The sequence below is a fragment of the Herpailurus yagouaroundi genome, unplaced genomic scaffold (genome assembly GCF_014898765.1).
Source record: "Herpailurus yagouaroundi ecotype Mexico unplaced genomic scaffold, PumYag 139, whole genome shotgun sequence".
Classification (NCBI taxonomy): domain Eukaryota; kingdom Metazoa; phylum Chordata; class Mammalia; order Carnivora; family Felidae; genus Herpailurus; species Herpailurus yagouaroundi.
Window position 1 is genome coordinate 56,732,339 of NW_024412394.1, and position 17,197 is coordinate 56,749,535.

The following is a 17,197-nucleotide window of genomic DNA, read 5'->3' on the forward strand; positions in this document are numbered from 1 at the left end:
GCTGTGTTTTTGTGGAGATACTCTGTTACAAAAAATAACATGTTGTTTTCTTTTTTTCCTTTTCTTTGTAAATTAAAAAAATTTTAATTTATATTTATTTTTGAGAGAGATAGAAAGACAGAGTGAACGGGGAAGAGGCAGAGAGAAAGGGAGACACAGAATCTGAAGCAGTCTCCAGTCTCTGAGCTGTCAGCACAGAGCCTAGCATGGGGCTCAAGCCCACGAACTGGGACATCATGGCCTGAGTTGAAGTCGGAGGCCTCAACCAACTGTGCCACCCAGGCGCCCCTGTTTTCTTTTCTTTATGGTCACAATATCTGCTCTGTTTCTTTGTGTTATCTGTGGCAATATTTTGTGAACCTTTGTCTTTCTAATTTAGTTTTAAAGTTAGTGGATCCATATATTAAAAAATAAATAAATAAATAAATAAATAAATAAATAAATAAAGTTAGTGGAGATTCTGGATTCTGGCAATGGGCTGTTGATTGTTGTTTCTAATATTTATTTTCACTTCATATTTTTCTGTTTTTTTTCATAGAATTTTAATGACATTGAGAGCCTGAAGTAAGACTTACATTCAAAACTTCATTTACTACGAGAGTTTTATATTTTTATCTTGCTTTTGTTGGGTTTGTGTTTGTTTCACATTTTCATTTTTTACTTATATATTTACTGTAAGTCACCATGCATTCTTTTTATAAAGAGATAAGCTATAAATCAATTGATAGATAAATAATATTTTACTGTTGTGCTACAAAAATATGGTCACTCTATGTTAATCATCAAGAAATTGGAAAAGCCAAGTCTCGGTACAAGTGAATGCTGTATGAAATAATAAAAACATATTTTTATTGACTTGGAAAGAGGTTTATGACATTTTTCTGAGTTAGAAAAAGAACAGGCCACATAGTACTGTGCATAATAACATGACTTTTAATGCAGAATTGTTTATGCAGAGTTTATCTGTATGTGCCCATATCTTCATATGCCTGACCTAGGTATTCCCATATCTACTACATATGCCCAATTTATCTATACCTATATCTATATATGCCCACATCTATCTATGTGCAGAGAGAAGTCACAAGGGAGTTTGCCAATAGTGATGATTTGCAGGTGGTATATCTTCTGTGAATTTTTAATCTCTCACTTATACTTCTGTCAGTTGTTTGAATTTTTCATGCATCCACTTTTTTATCAAAAAGTTTTATTTTCCTAAAAGAGACTTGACACATTTTTTTCTAATATAATTGTCATGTCTAGAATGCCAAAGTTTAAAACTCAGGCAACTTGTTAACATGCAATTACAATATTTTTTCAGACTTCACTTAGATTTATGTTTAACTCCAAAACTAACATAGAGCAACACATCAAATATCATTCAATAGTCTATAATTTTTGTTTACAGGTAATGCATAAAAGTTTGAAGCCAGTTTTATATGTTGCATTTAACTACAAATGGATCATTTTGCCCTAATTTCTTGTCAGTTGGTGTTTTAGAAACATTTGTAAACAGAAGGCTTCCTAGAGAATATAGAACTCATGCTTTCCCCTTTAGTGACATTATATCTTTAAATGCTAAAGTAAAATCTGTACACTAAAATAATAAAGTTTTGCTAGTTTTCATAATACATATATGTTTGCTCTGCTGTGCCAAGGACAGGATAGTCACAAAGCTTCCACGTTGAAGCTGGTTATTAAATATTCAGGCTCAATTTACCAGGACCTTATTATACTATGCGAGGTCTTCTGTAATGAAGAGCTACTTGTAACATCAAAGCAGAAGAGACATTATCTCTTCCTCTCATAGCCCATGACCTAAAAGCTTTTCTTTTTATCTTTATGTGAAAGAAAACCATACTTTTTAGAATAGACTCAGCATTTGTGAACAATGTGCATCATGTAAAGTAGACTCTAGATATGGTTTATGAATTTTGCCTTTATCCAAGTGTTTTGTTTTGGCAATGTTATACCTTATATCATTTTTTTTGAGAACAAGAGAAAGGAATTTAGGGTTTTTTTTCCTGTAATGGGGTTTTATTTTTTTATTTTTACATTTTTTTCCAGGTGCAAGCAATTTTATTTTTTATTTTATTATTTTTTTCCATATTTATTTTTTATGTAAATCCAAGTTAGTTCACATGTAGTGTAATAATGGTTTCAGGAGTAAAATTTAGTGATTCATCACTTACATATAACACTCACTGCTTATCCCAACAAGTGTCCTCCTTAATGCCCATCACCTGTTTAGCCCATTCCCCACCAAACATGAAAGGAATTTAGTTTTAAACTAATTGTGACAAAGAAAACAATTTTTAAGTAGCAATATATATGTATTTTTCCTTTTTCTAAATAATCTGAAGAAAAGTGACATTGGTATTTGTTGGGCCTTTCATTTATAGTCTCTTAGAAAATAAGAGAAACAGATTTTATTAGACTTTTGGGAAAATTTTAGGAATCCAAAGTTTGAAATAATTTTCATATTTATAAAAGTGAATATTACAACCAAATTGAATACCCATAATAGAGCTACAAGTAAAGAGGAATTTCAGAATGCATGTGTCCCTTTCATTTTCTATCAAATACAGCGTACTGGGGGCAAAACAAAAATAGATAATACACAACTGCCTCACAAGAAAAGGGGATTTTCTAAAAAAATTATCTAAAAGTTTGCCCTTCATCTTATTTAACTGTATTTTGCAATATCGTGTATGTAGAGACTTTGTTTACTTATGTCCATTCTGTTTGTATGGAGATATACAATGACAAGAAGTTTATAAGTGCTTTTAACAGTAGTTTTGCATGGTTGCACGAAAACAAATGCTAGTAATCAATCTTGGACTTGTGTAAATACCTCTGATTTTTTACATGAAAAATTCCAAATTCCAATATTTATTTGGTTGATTTAGAATCATCAGAAATAGAGGAAAAGTTGAGAGAAGAGAGAGAATTGGTGATTAGTGAAGCAGAAGTTAAACAAATGTGGTTCTTTGGAGTCATAACTTTTTTACTTATGATGGAAGATATTGAATTGGAGAGGAGATGCTCTGGCATGTTTCAAAGTATTCGAGATTGTTCTTGCATGAAGTCATCATCATGTTAGGGTTAGCAGAGTGAGATGCTGGTGCCAGGGAGGGTGGGCTATTGTTATATAATTCACTCAGAAAAACATTTTCTAGACATTGCCATGCAAGGTCTCTCCTCTTTAGGAATCCCAGCCAAACAGGGGAATAAAGTTTCTTTTTCTCTTGTAACTATCCCATGTTCAATTAATCTTTATCAATATAAAAATATTATTTGATTAACCACCATGTGTTAGATGCTATGCTATGTATACAATGAACTGAAACTAAGATTCCTACTATTACCTAGCTTACATTCTTTAGCTTGGGTTACAGAGAGTGAAACATAAAGTCTTTAAACTTATTGTACCTGAAAGTACAGAACACTTTTCTTACTATGAATTTCCCTGATGAGTTTTGCTTAAAAATTGCATTGTCAGCCAGTGACATGTCATTTCCCAAAGAGAACATTGAACCCAGTGGCCACTGCAGGTGGGCTGGGACCTGGCATGCCCTGCTATGCATGTTGGCCAAAATGGTAGAGGGGCTCAGACTCCCCTGCCTTTCAGTCTGTTCATCTTCAAAACGGAGGAATTGGACTGAAATATCACTAAGTTTTAAACCTTAGAGGCTATCAAGTCCATGTTCACCCAGTAAAACAAAATTTTGCATTAAGTAAGCAAAATAATAAAAGATCTAATCATTTTGGTTGTCTTAAAAAATGTCTGAAGAAATTGATTAGGACTGATACCTTAGAACCCTCTGATGTTCTAAAACACATCACACCACACACACACACACACACACACACACACACACACAAACACACACATACACACACGTGCAGGCAACCACATGCCTGAGCACACGCGCATTTTAATGTTTCAAATCTTTTGATATCTCTGTTGTATGTTCACAAGCTTCACTCCAGTCTTAAAGCAGCTTGCTATGATCAGGGAGAAGTGATTAGGAAAGAATGTGTGAAAAATTAGAAGACAGAGTGTTATCACTGTTGCTATTCTGAGGAAAGCACAACCAAACGTATGTTTTAAGGGGCTGGGAGACCCCCTGCCCAGCAGCAAAGCTTTGGTGTGTAGGATGTGTGTGACAATGTTTGCTGCAATGAGACTACCTCTACTCTCTAAGTCATTAGCGTACTATCAGAGTAGATCACTCATGTTTATTTGTGACTGAGGGATTTCACTGAGGACAGCTTCCCTACCCCTGCTGCCACCAAAAACATCTTAAAGGCTTTAGAAAAGATATCTTACATGCTATGTGCCTCTGGATTACCTTTACAAAGACAATTCATGGAATATAAAATAGTATCAGTGAAGGAATTATAAACCAGTTATAAAACGAAGGAACTTAATCTCTTACTATTGCTCAGCCTATCTAAGTGTGTGTGTGTGTGTGTGTGTGTGTGTGTGTGTGTGTATATTTGTATACAGTACATATACATATATTACATATTTATTATATACATATGCTACATATTTATTATATATACAAATATATATCACATATATAATACTCAGTATATGCACATGTATATATTATATAAATACTTTAGAGCTATAGTGTTTTATATTTATATATTACATATGTACATAGTAAATATATATACATATATATTTATCTATATGCAGTATCTATACATGTATATATTATATATTCTATTAAATATTTTTAGAACTATAGTTTTGCCACTATACTAATGCTAATAGAATATCATATGTGTATTTACAGTATATGATATGTATTAAGAATGTATATATAAATATAATAAGTAAAAACACTTTAGAACATCAGAAGAATTGGTAACCCAGTGGTTTATAATTCCATATATATATATGTGTTTGGAATAATGTATATATTAATGAAATAATGTATACATATATATTAATATATACATATATATATACATATATATTAATACATACAATGGAATGGAATCTGGTTCCATTCATTCACAATGGCAGTTCTACAGACGGGCAGGCCATTTAATGGGTTTCTAGGGCAAAGACATCTTTATATTCTGAAAGTCAAGGTATACTCTCTGTTTGCTTAGATGTGCCATATTGTCAAATCCGTAAGTTACTTAAGCATTACAATGGTTGGGAGAATTTTATTTTGTTGACAAAGCTCATTCTAATTGCCAGAAAGTCTGGCTGTGATATGGTATTCACTAGGCTCTTATATAGAACCAATGCTAAATAACATCAGTATATATTGTATAGTCCATAGTATTTTAGTAAGTCTTTACTGAGACTGATTATAATAGAGAACTAGAAACCAATTCAGCTGTTTTTTTAGCTGAAAATCCTTTTTAAATTAAAGGGAAAAAATAACATGTATTTATTTATTTTGAGAAAGAGAGAGTGAGTGAATGCATCATTGGGAGAGGGGGAGAGAGAAAGAGAGAATCCAAGCAGGCTCCACTGTGCCAGCACAGAGCCTGACACGGGGCTCAATCCTATGAACTGTGAGACCATGACCTGAGAGCTGGAATCAAGGGTCAGATGCTCAACTGACTAAGCCACCCAGGTACCCCCGAAGAGCACTTTACAAGTACTGAAAGTACTTGTACAATGTCTTTTGTACAAGCTGCTTTTGCCAAATATTTAATGGTTAAAAGGAAGTGATTTTCAGTGATGAGTAAAAATACTCAGAAAGAAATTATTTCATTTAAAAATTGGTTCCTTGGGGCGCCTGGGTGGCTCAGTCGGTTAAGCGTCCGACTTCGGCTCAGGTCACGATCTCGCGGTTCGTGAGTTCGAGCCCCGCGTCGGGCTCTGTGCTGATGGCTCAGAGCCTGGAGCCTGTTTCGGATTCTGTGTCTCCCTCTCTCTCTCTGACCCTCCCCCGTTCATGCTCTGTCTCTCTCTGTCTCAAAAATAAATAAACGTTGAAAAAAAAATTAAAAATAAATAAATAAATAAATAAATAAATAAATAAATAAATAAATAAAAATTGGTTCCTTGTTGCATTTTTCTTTTTTTTTTCTATATCAAGTTTTTGCATGAGCCTTTTTATTCTTGTGGATCTTATATTTTCTTTATTTGTGACTACTAAAAATAAACTCTACTAGTTGTGTAAGATTGTTAGCTTTTTAGTAGTGAAATTCTTTTTTACTGTTGCATAATAAAACTGATTGGTAAAAAGACTTTTTGTAGATTTTAACAAAGCTAATAGTTATGTGATCTTATGTCACCCTAGTTTTTATAAGCATAAACAAATGCAGCAATATCTTATATTATTTAATTAGTAAGTACTTTTTATTTTACTAGTTTATATAGACTGCTAGACCTTCAACCACACAACTTCTTACCTTAATATCTGACAACGCAGGCTTAGTTTGTGAAGGACATGTGTATCCTGGAACAAAGTCTAAATCATTAAATCATTTTGTGTGCCTACAATGGACAAATGATGGTGCATTTCTGTCTCTATAGATTTGAATCAATGCATTAGTCAGATCTCAATTATGAGAAAATTTTGAGGAAATATTACCCTAGAGTAAATTTTAATTTATGCTGAAAAATTTTAAACGCATCCTATTTTGCATCAAAGTGCAAGTGTGAGTAAATTATGTATGACGACTTCTTGCTTAAAGCCTCCTAGAAAAGAAGAATATATTTGCTTGCATCTCACTAATACGCCAATGTTTAGGTAGCTACATTTACACCTGTTTGCCACAGGTAAACTGAATAGAACATCAGACAGCTCATTATAGAGACAAGTATGCTCCATTCCCAAAGTTGGATGACAGAACAAGTCATGGTGAGTACTGTAATTTTAGTGCTACCATACATCTTCAAGCTGTCTGGAGGTAAAATGCTTACTAAGCATTGCATTTGTGCTGTCAGAATACTTTATGGGATGGTAATTAAATAAAGGCAGCACTGTGGAGTTAAGCCAATATCTGATGAATTCTAGAAATCTCTTCTAGAAAGGTCTTACTTTGAATCTTAAGTTTTAGAAGAAGTACGTTTCACATTTATTGACTAATCTTTCATTAAAAGCACACTTGTGTGGGGTATTCACTGAAAACATTCATTTATGTTTTCTTGTGATAGGTGAATGCCCAGTTCACCTAGCAGAGAACTCAATTGTCAGCATGCTGCCCTTTGAAATGTTAGTTTCCCCTCTCTCAACTTGTATGATCAGTCACTACTTTTAAATTATGACTTGGGGTGCCTGGGTGGCTCAGTTGGTTGGGTGTCTGATTTTGGCTCAAGTCATGATCTCATGGTTTGTGAGTTCGAGCCCCATGTTTGGGCTCAGTGCTGACGGCTGAGAGCCTGGAGCCTGCTTCAGATTCTGTCTCCCTTTCTCTCTGCCCCACCCCTGCTCACAATCTGTCTCTCTTTCTCTCTCTCAAAAATAAACAAACATTTAAAAATTAAAAAAAAAACTACAAAAAGCTAAATACAAAGACTGAAAATGGAGGCAGTTATCCACTGTTTTCCAAAAGTTTGGTTATGCCGCTTTGCTTTCATGAAAAATCTACATTAATACCTGTTTTCACGAAGTGAAAGAAATCCAAAGAGGATTTTTGCTTGGTCAGTAAAAGGCAAAGAGGGAAAATAGTGTTCGGCGTTTGTTTGGCAGTGAGCCCTCATGCAGGCAGTACTCATCCCAAGCAGCAAGAGTGGCCCCGCCACACCTCTTCCCTGGGAACTACATTTCAGCATCTCAGCATCAAGCCACCATAGCTTTGAATTGTGTCTGTGTACATCTGTGCTTTATCTTGATTTATTTTGTGCATCTGTTAGCAAGATTTGTCCTAAGGTATCAGAAAAGCCAAAGGGAGGCTATTTTGGGGGGAGGTCTGGGAATGCTCAAATTTTTTTCTGTATAAATTAATGGTAATTGCTTCTTCTGATTATGCCATTTCAGCTTAGGAAAGGTTTCATAAGAACACTGTACTTTTGGATAGCGGGGTAAAACTGTACTGGAAAGAAGTATATTTATTTCATTCTTGTCATTTTTCACTTTTCCTCTGGAATTTAGTGCCCTAGTTTAAGATTGAATTGTACATATACCTCAGTAGGGAATGGATACGTTTTTCCTTTATACTTATTTATAGATGTTCATTTTAATAGTTACACACTGTATGATTGGTAAAAGCAGGCTATAGACCAGCGCTGGGATCCACAACGGTGGAGCAAAAGCCAAAGGCCAAATTCTGCCTGCACCTGTTTTTGTAAATAAAATTTTGCTTGAATTCAGGCCATTTGTTTATGTATTGTCTATAGCTCTTTTCCTGCTACTATGGCCAAGTTGAATAGCTGTGGCAGAGACCAGAAAGACCCACAAAGTCTAAATTATTTACAACCTGGTCCTCCACAGAAAAAATTTATTGACCCTTGGACTAGCACATGGATTTGAAAATTTTTAAAGGAGTACATTTTTTGTTTGTGTGTTTTTGTAATATGTAGTAATGAGAAAAAATAAAATGATTTATTATCTCAGATGATTTTTATTTTCTTTCACAGTGAAGAATATTTTGCATTATTGCTTTAAATTTTTGAAAGTCTTAGCAATTTCCTATAGAAGGAGCTCCTGCTTGGATGCAAAGCTGTGTACACTGTTAGGTGGATAGTTAGCAAGCTGGTGTCTCTTCAAAGATAAAATATTTTCCAAACCATGCTGTGAGATTGGCATAGAAGGAAAACTGGGAATAGGGTTCAGGTGAATCAGTGAAATGGCTTCTAACCATGCAGCTATTATATGCCTGAAAACTGCACGAATTGAGGTTAGTCTGCAGGCCTTACCAGCTTGTTCTTGGCGAGGCTCCCAAACTCCTCTAACTATATCATGACTGTGACTTCATTCTCTAAAGCAGACTATTCCCCCTGGCTGTCTCAAAGACAGTCCCTGGGCCAATTTTTTTTTTAACCTGTCACATTTACTTTCTTTAAAAAGAAAAGTAAAAGAAACTTGTTAGGAAATAAAAAGAGTATATATGCTAAGTTATTTTTTATTATTTCAATTCTTCATTTCATTTTTATATAGTTGTGTGTGTATACACATGCACAATTAAATAATGCTGGTAGGATCATGAGGTAATGTAGTTCTTTCCAAAATGTAGCTTTGGTATAGAACATCTAGCAGAAGGATAATAGATAATGATGCAATGGTTAACATTACTATTTTGCAAAAATTAAAAAGAAATAATCATTCAGAGCCAGTTTGGCATTTTCCTATGTGACATCCTAATAGGACTTTGAATTTCAGCTGTCCATTTCTGTGAATTTGAATGCAACAGAGAAGATGTAGCTTTCACATAATTTTCTTCAGTTTAAAAAATCATAACCATTGCAATGGGATGCCTTAAGCCTTGGGTCACTTAAATCATTTCTGAAGACAGCACGTGCTCTTCAGGGACATGCAAAATGAGGAAGGCACTTGTTGGTCACTGTGTCTGTGTCACCTGTATAGACTTGGTACAGGTCAGTGTGTTTATGAGTCAGTAATGAAGAGGAATATGAAATGTTGCAACTTAGCAAATGTGCTAAAATGTAAGTATGAAGAAAAATGTTTTGAAAGGCTAACCAGTTTAGAATCACAAAATATTTAGATATTCTCTCAATTTAGGATTGAGAAAATAGCTGCATGAGATATAAAAATGAAGATATAACTATTTACATGGAAATATAATTGTCTAAAAAAAGTCCTCCCTTCATTTTGAGTTAAACAAAACAAGGGGATTTTCAGATCCAATGGATTATAATGCTAATTTACATCAAATCTTGGAAGGAAGTAACCTATTTTATTCTTATTTGCTGTTGTTTCAAGATATAGTATTCCTACAGTTCTGAATTACAATAATATGTAGTAAAATTTTGAGAAAATAGATCAGAGGTAAAAATCTGTGACATTGGCACAAATATAGCCTGCTAACATTCTATTGAATAGAATTCGTTTTGTGTCTGTGTTTTTCTTTTTGTTTTTTGTTTTAAAAACTAGAAATTTTGCTAAAAATTTTAACTCCAAAATCTCATTGAAAATCTGGGACATTTTGATATTTATTTTGTCTTAAAGAGTTTTTTAAACATAAATGTTGTGCAAGCACTTGGTAAAAAATCAAATGGTACAGAGAGTCATAAGGAAATTTTCTTGATCTCTCCTTTTTACATTTTCTGAAGTATTCTTCCATAAATATTCATGCTTACATGTATATATGAGTGAAATAAACAATGAGATCACAACAAACACTTTTCTATGCATAACTACTTTTAATTCCTCATTTTTTATAACTTGTTTTAACAATTTTTATTACTTTATTGCTTTGTATTTTCTTTTATTCTATTTTTACTGTCATTGCTTTGGTATTTTTAAATTAAATCCTCACATTTAATAGAACTTCCTCTTCTCCTCTACTTAAATGTTTTATTTCATAAGTTTCAAATGCTATCCCTTTGATGGTTGATAGGATTTGTGGTCATTGCAGTGGTAGAGAAGAGGGCTTCACAGTGCAAGCAGGGCAGGCAGGGTCCCCAGGCACTTCTGCAAACACCATGCTACATCCTTCTTAAATGGCCATCCAAATGTTTCTGAATGTTATTTTTCTGAACTCACAGCTAACAGCCATTCCTGGAGAAATAATAATCCTCTTCTTGACAAAAGTATGGAAATGTTTAGCTAGATAAGTGCATTTGACCCTCTGATCAACGCAAGAGCCAAAGTGGAGTGCAGAATCGAGAATTCAGGTCTTCTGACCTTTATTCTGATATCTTTCCCAATTCTTTGTATTGAGTTTGAGGGATCTGGGGGGATGATCAAGGAAATAGATATGACCATGAGGTGGCAGTAGCACACAAGGAGTTTTATTTGGACAGAGCTTTGGCAGGTTTGCATTTGGGGAAAGTCCCTCACAGCAGGAGCCCTTCCAGAGGTAAAGGGTGAAGGCTACTACCCAGAAGAGGCAGAGGGCAAAGGGAAGTCTGGGGGAAAGAGGATCAGAGAGAGTGTTATGAATCTAGATGATTTTGCTCAGCAGCATAATGGAGAGTCTCTGGGTCAGAGAGCTCTGAAGGGCAGCAGAAGCTTGGAGTCTTTTATGGCCACAGAGTTTATCTGATCTATGGTTAGCAGATATTGGGTGCAGTTTTGTGCATTGTGCAATGCAGGAAGGCCGTAAGTGGCTAAAATTCTGCTTATATGGGCTTTATTTAAAACAACTGGATATGTAAAAATTTGGGGTTTTTTGGTGCCCATGGGGTTTGGAGCTAATAGGTCCCAGCTTGCTGTAAAGAAGTAAACAACATAGGGCCAATGTACAGAAGCCATCTTTGGCTCACTGATATAACAGCTAGTCTGTACTAGTTTTGTTTGTGTATGTGTATCTTGTCATTATGACATACTCCCAATATACATAAAAATATACACACCAGTATAACGTATAATATGTATACACCAGCTGTATTTGTTAACCTTATTTTGTCATAATGGCTCCAGGTTTTTTGAAGGAATAACTTCACTAGAGTTGCACTCTATTTCCTTTGAAGGAATTCAACTTCACTAGAGTTGAATTCCTCTGTGTGCCCCTCCTAAGACTGTTTCCCTCCTCACCTTCTTCAGAAGAGTCTTCTTTGTATGTACACTTAGATGCATATACTTTATATATATTATTTTAAATAATTTATAAACTTATTTTTGGATGACTTAAACTTTATATAAATGATAACATAATGTACAGAGCCTTTTGCCCTCTCCATACGATTTTTGAGAATGATCCAAATGGCTCCAATTGACACTTATAGGTCATTTTATTTTGTTTTGTTTTGTTTTTACTGCGAAATACTATTTCATCGTGTGACTTTAATATGATTTTAAAACAATTTCATGTTCACGTACATTCAAGTTGTTTCATTTTTCCCTGTTTGCAAATGATGCCAAAGAGAACATTTCTGGACATAACCTTCTTATGTACATACTGCTACTTGGCTATTCCATTTTGATAATCTGTTAGTAAATTGACAGATAATTACCAAATACCCTATGTGCACAGGTGTGGGACTTTCTCAAAATTAGATAAAATTCCTGTTCTTAATAAACTTATAATCATAGTTTAACCTTGTATATATTTATAAATCAGAATAACTCTAATATATGATAGCTTAATTTCATTTATCATTTTACTAAATTTAAATTTATTTCTAAAACAGAGGTGTTGTCAATGTCATTGCTTAATTATTTCCCTCAAAATTTGGTTTTGGTAATCTTCCAAAGTGCACAGGCAGGTATGAATGACTGAGTTACAGCTTTATCTCCAGGAGAATATTTTGTTAAAGAGCCATCCTGAATTTCTATCACTGTCACTTGCTTGGTTAATGATTTATTAAATACATCAGAGCAATTACAAAACTGAGATTAAAAAAAAGTGTTATTTACTATAGTCCAAGTAATTTATTAATTTTTTTTATGTTTATCTATTTTTGAGAGAGAGACAGAGCATGAGCAGGAGAGGGGCAGAGAGAGAGGGAGACACAGAATCCGAAGCAGGCTCCAGGATCTGAGCTCTCAGCACAGAGCCCAATGCGGGGCTCAAACCCATGAGATCATGACCTGAGCCAAAGTCAGATGCTCAACTGACTGAGCCACCCAGGCACTCCTTAAGTAATTTAAATCACTCTTTAAGAGATGTATTTTGGGAAAAGTCAGACGGGCAGGCACATGACATGATAAGGATAAAGATCAGTGTAAGCTGATAACTTCTAATGGGAAATATATACAGAGCTTTTGAATTGCATTTCAAATCACTCATTTTTCCAGCATTTATTGTAGGCAACAAATGCATAAGTGGTTAGCTGAAACAGGTAGCTCAAAAATATTTTAACATTTTTTATCTAAACAAATGTCAGAATTTTTTTGAAAATGAAAAATGCTAAATATAATAAAAGTGTATATTTATGCTCTCGGCAGCCGAATGTGCTTTTTAATGGAATTTAAATAAATGGAATTTTTATGACAAAAAAAGCAACAGTAAAAGCAGTGATTATGTTTTTCATAGTTCATTTGCCGTCTTTGCCCTGCAGACCTTGTGTGGAAGAAAATGAGATCCCGAGTGAAGTCTACAATGTCATTGACTCTGAAGAAGGACTCAGAGACCCATTGGTGTTTAATGACCCTTACTGGCCTATGCAATGGGAACTGGTATGATCTTCAGAAATAGATGGTTCTTTGGCGATGTTAAGAAATACTATTTTTTGTCGTATTTTAATGCAGTAGACAGACACTTTTATGCACTGCCTGCTTTTATCTATTGGTTTTGCAGAGAGAGACTTAGCAAACTTTTGATGAAATATTACTGCCAGCTTATTAATGAGTACTAATCCTTTTAATTTGATTACATCCTTAGGGTTTGATTTGTTCTATAAAAGATACCAGTTTAAAAAAAAAAAAACTAAGACATTTAAATTTGCTGTATGTAAACAGTCTCATTACACAGAAATGTTGTTGCCATCCAGGCTTAAAGTTCTTGTTCTTGCATAACCAGAATATATTCTATATTACATCAATAATGAGAGAATTCCTCTCTGTCTTTATGGATTAAGTAGACATTAGAACATTGCACAACAAACTTTTTTTTTTTTATAATGCTTCTAGTGTTGGACGTTATAGAACCACATTGTCCTGTCATTTATACATGATTGTGATAATAGAAAGGATTTGAAATGAAAAAAAAAATCACACATATTTTTTGAATGTAAATAACTAAAAAAAATTTGAAGTACATACCACTGAAGATTTTAAAAGGAAATATTTGGAATGTGAGATGACTTGGTGAAAATATCAGAGAAATTGAAGACCTTATATCCATACTTAGCTCCTCATAGGTCTATAAATAATATGGTGTTGTAGAGGGTCTCATGCTGTAAAATGAGAAAAAGGCTAAATGCATTTCATCACATTCATGGATATAATGAGGTGAAAGATGGGAAACTGTTGTGGTGGCTGTTTTTTGTGTTGATCATTGGTAGTTACCAAGATGACTATCTGGAAAGAGTACAAAACCAATATTAGAAGTCCAGCTCACTCCTGTGTAGCTTCAGTTCATCTTTAAAAATTGAAATGTAATTTAGAAAACTTTAAGATATGTATATGACTACATTTGACCTTTCAAACAAAAAACTCAAGCAGAAAAAAATTGGGTTTTGCTTTAATTGCCTGGAGGTAAGATAATCAGTAACAAGTGAGTGAATTACAGCTGCTTAGGGTCATGAAAGCTAAAGTTAAAAAGAATGAATTTTTTAAAAAAGGAGGGAGGGTGGGGTGCCTGGGTGGCTCAGTGGGTTAGGCGTCCAACTTCTGCTCAGGTCATGATCTCTCAGTCTGTAAGTTTAAGCCCCGCGTCGGGCTCTGTGCTGACAGCTCAGAGCCTGGAGCCTGTTTCAGATTCTGTGTCTCCCTCTCTCTCTGACACTCCCCTATTCATGCTCTGTCTGTCTCTGTCTCAAAAATAAATAAACGTTAAAAAATTTAAAAAAAAAAAGGAGGGAGGGACAGTAGCTATATAAAAAAGGAGGGCATGAAATAAGAGGAAATGTCTTTAAATTTTTTTTTCTGACTGAAGAAGCAGCAAAAATTAAGATGAATACTGAAGATTACATATATAACATTTAATAATTAGCTACCTAGCAAGACACACTTTTATTGTATTGGTTGTTAAATGACAGGCTCCTCTATAGTGAGGTCAAGAAATTCGGGAGAACACAATAGGGAGAGGAAATGAAGGCAAGTGATATAGGAAAGACAAGAAGAATTGAATAGCAGTCAATAAAGTGATGGAGATTAGAAATGGAGACAAGTCTTAGAAGACTATTAAGCAATTAGCTCTCTTAAAAACAGAGAACAGAGACTGTGAAAGGCAGAAGGCAGAAGGAAGAGGAAAAATTCTAGTGTTTTCTACAGCGTGAGCTGATAGACTTTTTCCGCAAATAACCAGATAGTAAATATTGCCGTCTTTGTCAGCTGTATAAATTTCTCTGGCATAATTTTATTGTTGTTGTTCCAAATCTTTAAAAGTGTAAAAACCTTAGCATAGAGCCATACAAAACCAGGCTCTAGGCTGGATTTCACTTGAAGACCATAATTTACTGATGCTACAGAAAATAAGGGAAAAAGAAGAGTCAAAAAAAATCATTCAGATTTAGCTGTCTCTCAAGCATCCAACTATTGTGTTATACTATGCACATATTACACTAGCACAATTCAGCAACGAAAGGTCAAGCAAGGCCATATTAACGTCAATAGCTTTCTGGAGTATTACTATATTCCGTATAGCACCATTCTAGAGTTTCGTCTGCTGGTACGGAAGCGATTCCTTGTAATACCTTATAATATTAAGTCCAGCCATAATACAAAATTGCAAAGAAAGATTTGCAGTTTCTGAACGGATGTTCTATCTAAAACATATTCCTAACAGCAGACCTAAGCTGTGTTGTAAGATCCATCCTCTGGTGAGAGTACCAAATTTATTTATTAAAAGATTGAGTGGCACAGCTGGATTGTGCCACTTAAAGAGAAAGTTGAGAGAACTTATGCTGATTACCACCCGTTAGATAGTCTCCCTTAGTTACTGGTGTCACTCTCTTTCTCCACAAGCAAGTGTCCTAAAATGGGAGTCTGTTCTTATCTGCGTTTTTGTGCCCACTACTCTTCAGCCAACAACATATGGCAATCAACATGGTAAAGTGTTCCATCATGATAACTTGGATAAGTGGCCTAGAGGAAAGATTGAAAGCTGAAACAGAGATCACAATTTTTATTATATTAAGTAGAAAAAAATAACATAACCCATATTCTCTGGTGCTCAGAGCTCAATAGACATTGATGAGAAAAGTTACAGCAGTATAATTTTCAAGAAGGTAGGGTTGTCTAATTTTTTTCTGCTTTAATTTTTGATTCAGAATTTCGTTTTGTGAAAAAGGGGTATTGCATGTACAAGCTTTATTTTACCTAGAGGACCATGGGGCAGATGATGTAAAAGTGAGTTGGCAACATGAACTTTCATCAGTGAAAAAGGTATCAGAATACTCGTATACACTTGAGTATCCGTGTCAGTGAGCCAGGGATCCTATCCTGATCTCTATGCCTGTGTGGACTGCCACAACACAGGCCAGAGGACCAGGGTGAGGATAATGCCAAGAGAGATTCAGCCTATGAGTTTAAAAGGAAAAATAAATGTTTGATCATTTTAACATGGCTTTGTAGATTAAAAAAAGAAAACAAATCTATTAAATGTTGCTATGATTGGATATATTAGGAAGAATATAGGCGTTAGGGTTAGGCAAACGTGGATTCCAACCCTAGGTCTAGACTGTGACTATAATGAATATCTTAATCTTCTGAAAATTTGTTTTCTTATCTGTAAGATGGGCCTAACAATATGTACTTCACTGGATTATTTTTAGAGTTAAATGAAATTGTAGACACAAGGGATGTGTCACAGTATTTAGCATGTGGTGGGCATTCAATCAACAACTTGGCAGTTGGCCAATTCCTTTCCTACCTATAACGGGTTAAACTTCCATCACATAGGAAATAGACTATGCCGAATGCTCATTTCTGAACGATGCTAGATGACTAGAGCAGTACTATGGCAGGTTATTAATAATTCGTTTGCTATAATAAAATAGGAATAATGTTTATTTTAATGGCCTCTGAAGAAGGACTTACCCCACAAAGAGTGCATAAGCAGATTCATTGAGATGCAGGAAAAATATGAAAACTTCCATTCATATTTATTTTTTTAACCTTTAATTTTTTAGTTTTTCTGAATATATTATAATCCATATAATGTACTATACTATATATTAGTATTTTAATGCATGTTTTAATTTATACATAACTAAATGTACATATAATATAGATATATGCAGAAAACTTTTATTTAATGATAAGACTCATGAACATAGTGTCTGAAAGCAACTGATATACTCAACAAATACTCATAAAGTGGATGTCACAGTATTTTGCTGAGTGTCTGCTATATGAACGGAAGTAGGCATTAAATCTGAACATCAGTCAGCTATGGATTTTTACTTTAAAAATCTTAAAGCCTAAAAGAGATGATAGCACTAAATATTATTAAACAGAAAGCCATTCTACTAAGAAGACAAAGT

General features: G+C 34.3%; 1 long non-coding RNA gene across 1 annotated transcript in view; it reads left to right on the plus strand.

Annotated features, from left to right (window-relative positions):
* Positions 1-13,266, plus strand: part of LOC121029809 (uncharacterized) — a 386,492-nt gene extending 373,226 nt beyond the window's left edge. The window contains exon 3 of the long non-coding RNA XR_005789916.1: positions 13,109-13,266. This is a non-coding gene — a long non-coding RNA (uncharacterized LOC121029809). The remainder of the gene's footprint in view (positions 1-13,108) is intronic.
* Positions 13,267-17,197: the final 3,931 nt, after the last annotated feature.